We start from the raw sequence: 8510 nt of genomic DNA, 5'->3' as shown, positions 1-8510 counted from the left end.
ATTTTGTGGAACAGCCACACTCAAGGGGCCAAAGAGCCGCATGTGGCTCGTGAGCCGCAGTTTGCCGACCACAGGTCTAGGTTACTCACAGAGTCTTATTTGGCAGCCGAGCCATAAGGTGAATCTAATTGAACTGGATAGGATGGAACTGCACTGAATTGAACTGGAGTCAGGTGAACTTCTTGCCTTTTCTAACTCAAAACCAGGTAAGGTGAGAGGGAGGGTCTATTTTTCCCTCTGGCCATTGTCTTAAGCCAACCCTCTCTTGGAGCACCACATCAGTGAGTGAAACTCATCTGTCCATGTGCGGGACTCACCATTGATACAACCTCCTCCCACGCCCTTCACTAATTGACAATCCATCACCAAATCCTGCTCATTTTTATCTCGCGCTGACCTTGGGAAACCATTCACTTCTCTCCATTTTTGCCACCACAACCCTTGTCCAAATCACCACCATCTCTCACCTTGATCCCTCATACAGCCTACTGAATAGTCTTCCTACTTCTATTCGTGCCCCACCCCTAATACAGTCTCTACTCAAAGCTGAAGTGATTTTTTTTTAAGGCAGAAAAACACCTACACGATCTTATTTCTCCCTAAGGGCTTCCCCTGGCCATTAGAATGGAGGTAAAAGTCCCTGGTGTTGCTCATGATCCTGGACTTCCTCTCCTGGATGTTCATGCCACCCAGGCCTCTAGTCTAGGTGCCCCCAGCCACTCTGGCCATGCAGTCTCTCAAATGCTCCGTCCACCCACACATCTCTGAGCTTTTCCCCACATTGTCTGTTCAGCCTGAAGGCTCTATATCTGAACCTATACCCCTGCTCCCTACCGTCCTATAACTCATGGATATTAGTAAACATGTTTTTCCTTCATGCTCTCACAGGTCTTACAGCTATCCATTCCCAAAATACTCTTTTCTTCCTTGATAGTGCGTATCACAATTGGTAAGTATATAGATGTGTGATTATTTTTATTAATGTCATTTTCCCACTAAGCAACAATCACTGGGAAAGGAGGGACTGTGTGTTTTTTGCTTATCATTTTCTCCCCAGGGCCTAGCATTGGGCCTGACATATGCTAGGGAACAACAGCCATTTGTTGTTCAACGTTGAGTGGCTGACTGGATGCCACTAGCCCTACTAACTACCAATGATGAATCAGGGGAATGATGAGCTGATAGAACCCATGCACCTCCCACTCCACACTCCTCCTATTGGAAGCTTCCGAAATTTTGCTTCATTTCTGCTTCAGAAATTTTAGGTTTACAATTTGCAATGACATTTCAAAGATGGGAGACAATACTGTAGGTCATAGAAATACTCATTTGGCAGTTGACACACTTTTATTAATGTGTGGCGTGTATTAGAATAGTTCATTACTTACGGGGTGCTGTTCAAAACAGCACCTGTTAGGGTCATTAGAATGCTGACCCTAAGGGCAGGTCAGGGGCCAGATCTTTCCATCATGTCAGCTGGCTCTCAGATGGGCCAGAAAGGAGGCTACCTCGCTGGGGGTAAATGCCTTCTGGGATGGAGGAGGAGCTCCCCACCTCATTCCTTGGTAGAGTAGCAGCTGCACTTGTTAGAAAGTTTTGCCTTTTGTTGTGCCCACTGTCACCCCACCCCATGTTCTTAGGCTCACGTTCCATCTAACCCTGGACACTCATCCACATGACAACTCTCCAGTTATTTGAAGACAAGCCACATCTGCTGTCTTCTCTTCTATATTTTATGCTTTTTCCAGCCTTGGTTGTTTTATTTATGGACCACAGCTTGCTATTTTATTACGTGCATTCTTGGAAGCTGCCTTAAATCCTGTGTGGAATAAGGCCATCTGTAATAAATTGTTGTTTTTTTCCTTTAGGAAACAACTGCAGTTCCCCACCTGACAGTCTCCTCACCAACCTTGCATTATTCCCGCAGTTGGATTCTCTGATATACAACAATATATAGAGACACCAGAACAGAGAAAAGTGTAGGCTTGTCCCCAAACTCGACCTTCATCTTAGATGGTTACTGTCAAGTCCACAGAAGTGTCTCTAAGTGCAATGTCTTAGGACCAACAGGCAGAGTTTGGGAAGATGAGTGATGACCCAACACTGCTGTTTCACAGAAACATCTATTAGTGACATGATCAGGCTTTGGAAACCCCTAAAACCACCACCCCTGAGACTTGAGATGATAACCTGGCCTCCTACATGAACTAGAAGATTAAGGTCACAGGACTGAACTCCCTGGTGCCCTTCCTCACTAACTCAGTCTATTCGCTCTTTTTCCTCCTTTGCTGCCTCTCTACACCTGCTTTATTTTTCAGTAGATCACTCCACTCTATCTTAACCCCTCCCTTTCCTCTATATGAGACCTATTCCAACAAGGATCCCTGTGACATGAGTATTTCCATCTTTCCCTTAAACCTAGCACCCTCCTTTCTGCCCACAAAATGCTCAGGTCATCCCTAGGCTAAAAATTACTAATAATGAAATATTTAATATCCCATTTAGCCCAAAGCTCACTTTCCAGCTCTGCCCGTTCAGGCATGAATCAACCTCCGGGAAGAAGCACTGCTGTTTGTGCATGCAAGGGTAGACTGAGCTCTTGTGGGGCCTGAAGCTCATATAATTTTGGGGCAGGGAGGGCCCATTAAGATAAAGAATTAAAAATTAAAAATTCAGTATAAAACAGTATTTATTTAGAATGAAAAATGTAATAAGTTATAACTTTTTAAACATGGACAAAAATAGCAAACATTATAAAATCTAAAAAATAATGTAATGTTTTAATTTATTGATTGCCTGGCCTCTGTAACATTTCCCCCTACATTTTTAGAGGCATTCTCTCAGATTGCTACTTTATTTGGCAATAATTCAATGTTTTCCAGCATAGTTAATAAAAAAGTTTGCTTATTATTTATGGTTTTAGAAAACATTTTGCTAAATACTAATTCAATATTGGTAATTTTGTAGGATTATTTTTCTCAAATGTGTAAAAAAATCTCTTATCAAGTTTCTTTCATATCTGAGCTGAAGGATTTCAGAACATTTCAAGTTTGTGAGTGTGTATGTGCTGTGACTAATCTTAAACCTTTTTCACTGACAACACCCATTAACCAGTTTGCCATTGATGTCTCATCGTAGTGGTATGTTATAAATGTTAGCTTATCTTATCTGATAAGAAAGATTTTGCATTCTGACTGGGCCTTGACAAGAACCGATCCTCTTCTGGCAATTTTGCTCATCTCATAATTGGAAGGACAGTCCACACACTAGTCTCTGGCTCTGTTCATTTCAAACCTTTTCTCCTCCACTTTCCAGGTTTTTCCTGAAGCCACATGTCAAGAGACACATTCATACTTGATTTCATTGACACTTGTGTCAATGCTGAGTGATTCTGCCCAGGGGTTGGGGTGAGAATTCCTAAAACTATTAGCAATAACTTAACTATGTTAACGATATGCAAACCACACAGTATATCCTCATAAACCTTAACTCTGGTTCTCTAAGCTGATGCTGGAATGCCATTCAACCTCTGGAAAATTGTAAGTGAAGAAGAGCTTGAGTAGAAAGAGCCAGTAGACTTAACTGACTGCAGTTAAATATTGCTACAGACTGAACATTTGTGTGCCTCCAAAATTCATATGTTGAATTCCTTATCTCCCTAATGTGATGGTATTTGGAAATGGGTTCTTTGGGACATAAGTGTTAGTGTTGGTCAAGAGGATGGGGCCTTCATGGTGGAATGAATGCCTTTATTTTATAAAAGAAGGTGTGTGTGTGTGTGTGTGTGTGTGTGTGTGTGTGTGTGTGTGTCCTGCCAACCCCCACCTTGTGAGGACACAGGGAGAGAAGACACCATCAGCAAACAAGAAAGAGGGCTCTCACCAGAAGCCTACCATATTGGTACCCAGTGTGCCCATCTTTCCAGCCTTCAGATCTGTGAGAAATAAATTGATTTTTTTAAGTCAAATATTTTACATTTGTAAGTTTCACAGGTCACATGTCCATGGGAGCACATTGCTAGGATATGTCCTAGGGCCTGGGACAGGTCAGGGGAGGTAAGGGGCCTGAAACTGAAGCCTCATCTGCTTCCTGGTACATCAGCCTTGGCTGTTCAGTGTCCTCAAGAAGAATCCAAGCTCTGCTCTCTTTACCCAGATACACCCTCCTTGCTACTTAACCCCTTGGAGTTTGGCTTCTACTCTACCTTCTTATAACTCAGCAAGGACCCAGCTAACCACCAACACAATATCTTCCCCTAGTCCTTATTCTTCTCTACCCTCTGCCTTTTTTCTCTGAACCAAGCTACTCCCATGCCTTTCGCCTAGCACCTTCCTGACTCACTTATCTCCTCTCTCTCTTCCCACCCTCATATATCCCCATGCTCCATCTCCCCTTGTGCTCCCTAAATGAAGGAGCTTTCTTAAGTTCTGCCCCTGACTCCTCCTTCCTTCTCTCCTTGTCGAGCATTCTTCCTTGGAAATCTCATTTACTCACAGACTTACATTATCACCTCAGTATATATGCCTGATCCAGTCTCCTTCTCTCCAGAGAAGAAATTCCACTCTAGAGCCCATTTTATTACACACATCTCCCCATCACTGTCATCTGGGGTCTTCCCTCATACTAGCTCTTCCCCTTGTCTATTAGCTCAGAGATCATTGACTCCCATTTCTCCCCTGACCACCACCTTCCTTTCTCCCCTTCCCACTGTCATTCTTCTAGCCTTAGCATCTCTCACCTATAGTATAAGCCTCTCCATTGTTCCAGAGAATTCTACAACCAAATGCTTTCCTTCTTTCCCCCAGATGTTTTCTTCCTTCTCCTTAGAACTGCCACGTGCTTTTTATTTCTCATATTGAATTTATTATATTTCATTTTGTGCTTATGTAGTGATAAGTAACACATATAAAGTGCTTACAATGTGCTAAGCATTGTGCATTATCTCATTTAAGTCTCACTCACACTCTGTTACTATTATTAACATGATTATGATTGCTATTTTCAATGAAAAACCTGAGCCTTAGAAAAACTGAGTAATTTGCTCAAGGCGTTGAAGAAAGTAGCAGAGAAAGAATTTAGATGCAGATCTCTGACTATAAATAACCAGAGCTTACCACCAATAACAAATAATAATTATAACTACCATTTACCACGCACTTGCCATGTGCTCTACAAACTTCTCATTACCCTGTGGCAGTGTTCGGCAAACTCATTAGTCAACAGAGCCAAATATCAACAGTACTACGATTGAAATGTCTTTTGAGAGCCAAAATTTTTAAACTTAAACTTCTTCTAATGCCACTTCTTCAAAATAGACTCGCCCAGGCTGTGGTATTTTGTGGAAGAGCCACACTCAAGGGACCAAAGAGCCGCATGTGGCTCGTGAGCCAGTTTGCAAACCACTGCCCTATGGGATTATATTATTAGTATCCCCTTTTTATAGAGGAGAAAACTGAGGCCAGAAACTTTATGTCATCCCCCTAGGGCTTCCTGGCTGGTATAGGCAGAACTATGATTGAGGAGCCCTCGCTGGTAACCATGTCACCCGACTGCCTCCCTCTCTGTTCTGCTGACTTCATCTTTATTGCCTTGGCCATGCTACTATAAAGTAGCCTCGCTGAAAGCAGGGCCACTACTTACTCATTTTTTTTTCATAGTGAAGATGAGTTTACTTTGAGATAATTTCAAAATCACAAAGCATTGCAAATACAATGCAAAAATACTTTCTTTCCTGAACCATTTCAGAGTAAGTTACCAACATGTTGCTTCACAACAATTCAGTGTAAATGCCCTTCAGACAAGGCCATTCTTCTATGGAACTACAATAAAACCATCAAAATGAGGAAGTTTACATCATAACCAACTTATTTCAGACCCCATTCAATTTTTAACAATTGTCCCAATAACGTTCTTTATAGCAAAAAGGATGCAAAGGATATTATAACATTTGGTTGTGTGTCTTTGGTCTCCTTCCATCTGCACTAGTTCCCCAGTCTTTTCTCAACATCCATGTCCTTGACACTTGAAAATTGCAGGCCAGTTATTGGTAAAATGTCTCCCAATCTGCCTCATGCTTTCTCAGGACCAGATTCAGGTTCTGCATCTTGAGCAGCAGTGTCTCAGAAGTGATACTCGGTTCTTCTATGTCTTTCTATCAAGTGGCCACAATTCCTTTTTGTCCCTTTTCTGGTAAGGTTAATTTTGATAATTGGATTAAGATGGTATCTTCAAGTTACTTTTTTTCCTTAATGTATAAATATTTTATGAAAGTACTTTTTTGAGATGATATGAATATTTTCTCCTCTCAAACTTTCATACACTTATTTTTAATATCCATAGATATTTATTGGCTTAATTACTACTGTAATGTTGCCAAATAGTGATCTCCTTCTACATCTATTAGTTAGCATTTACTTCTCTCGATTTATTTATCCACTGATTTATTTATATTAGTATGGGCTCATGGATACTATTTTATTCAATGATACTATTTTACTGACATCTATTCTGAAGCTCAAATTATCCCAGGTTTTCTGTCCTTCAATGAGGCTTCAGTGTCCTTTTCCCTGCGTATCCTTTACATCCTGGGACAATAAGATATTCCAGGCTTTATTTTTCGCTTTCTCCACCCTGGTCCTAGAATCAGTAATTTGTCCAAGTCATCATGGTTCCTTTTAGTGGAGAATGGTTCTGAGAATTGAAGACCCAGCTTTAGGTATGCTTGCTATGACTTGGATGTCACTGCTCTGGGACTCTCAGTGCCAGAGCTAGGAAATGTGTGTGTATGTGTGAAAAGCAATGAGTTCACATCAATACCTCCAATTCCAAAATAGCATCTCTTGGTTAATTACAGTTTTCCTCTTTTCCACATTTATAACTCTCTTACTAAATAGTGTGAAACCATTATCCTCAATTTATTTACTTATTGGGTCAGCCTTCCCATATGTCCCCATTCTCCTGATGCTGCCATGCCTCCCCTCTCCCCTCCCAGGGATGCCCTTCTCATCCTACTCAGGCTCTGACTTCCCATGCCAGCCTGTCCCCACCCCAACTCCACGCCCTCACCTGCCTCCGCAGTAGCCTAGTCTCACTCATCCCCATCTAATGGCCACTAGACTGAATTATTCATGAACCTATTCATTTTATAATAAATTTTTAGACTAGCAAAATGCTTGTTACTGAGTGGGTATTCAGTTCACATTTTTTAAAAGAATAAAATAAACACTTGCCTACTTGAAGTTTTTCTACATAAAAATTAATATTGATTATTATAAAAGACAATACCTTAGTTAGAATAAAACTTAAATGAAAAAATAAGTTCTTATTGAGAAATCTAAATTTAACTTTTAGGAAGCATAGGCAAAGTATCAACCAAAAGGTTATCATTTCTCTCACTATCTGGCCTGCCCCAGTGTCCATAGCATTCCTGACCTTCATTTTTTCCAGTCTGATAAGGAAAAAATATTCACTTTTTTCCCCAGAAATGGCTTTGTTCCTTCATGGATTTAAACTGTCTATTGTTTTTTTTCTGCCCAGGCTGACTAAAGTCTGCTGCCCGGAGTTTAAAATCCCATCATGGGGTTGTTGTGATACACAATTGCCAACTACTTTCTCCAAATGCAGATTCCACTTTCCTGTAAGGGTCTCTCTCCAGGCCCGTCCATAGCGCCTCAGTCTGAAGCTTCACTACACTTACTGATCCAGGGTAGTTTTCCTTTCTAACTTTTCAAAACTATAAATACATTACAAAAGGGCATGTACAGCTTTCTTCACAAATTATTACATTTCAGTTGGCTGACTTATTTTCAAATGAAGGTGCACACAGATATGATGTGGTCATAAAGTAAACAGATATGTGGCTTATGGTTTTATTACCTTTGCAGTTTACTATAAACATATTAAAATAAATATATTTTAAAGAATAGTTGTTCTTCAGGGCTTCCAGCAAACAAAGGTAAAGAATCCATATTTCTTACACTTAAATTAAAACCTCTAGGAACATTTGTGAAGGACTGGATTGGAAATTTCAGTGACTATTGAATAACTTCTACCAAGAAACTTCAGGTCCAACCCATCAATAGTAAGGTGAGACAAGAGCCTAGTTTCTATTATCATCAAATTTAGATTGTATGATAACAATAACAACTCACACATATTAGCACATGTATTCTTCACAAGAACCCTTATGATAGACAAGATAAAAGCTACAACATGATTGCACACATTCACACACCCTCGAGGTGGCAGAGCTAAAATGCAGTCCTAGGTCTTCCTTCAACCCACACTTCATACTGCCTCTCCAGACCAGAGTATGCTTGTAGTAGCTTTCCAATTTCTCAACCACGTTTTCTGCTGTGTATCCAAACTCCTGTCTACCTAATGAGGAAGATAAATCAAACCAATCAACCCTAAACTCATGGGGAAAATGCCTTCTGAAAGGATGTTTTCTTTAACTAACTGGCTTATTCAAAAAATTATTTTACCATCAAACTAAAGAGCAAGATATCTTA

Source organism: Cnephaeus nilssonii (genome assembly GCF_951640355.1).
Source record: "Cnephaeus nilssonii genome assembly, chromosome: 3".
NCBI lineage: Eukaryota > Metazoa > Chordata > Mammalia > Chiroptera > Vespertilionidae > Cnephaeus > Cnephaeus nilssonii.
This window is presented reverse-complemented; position numbering follows the sequence as displayed.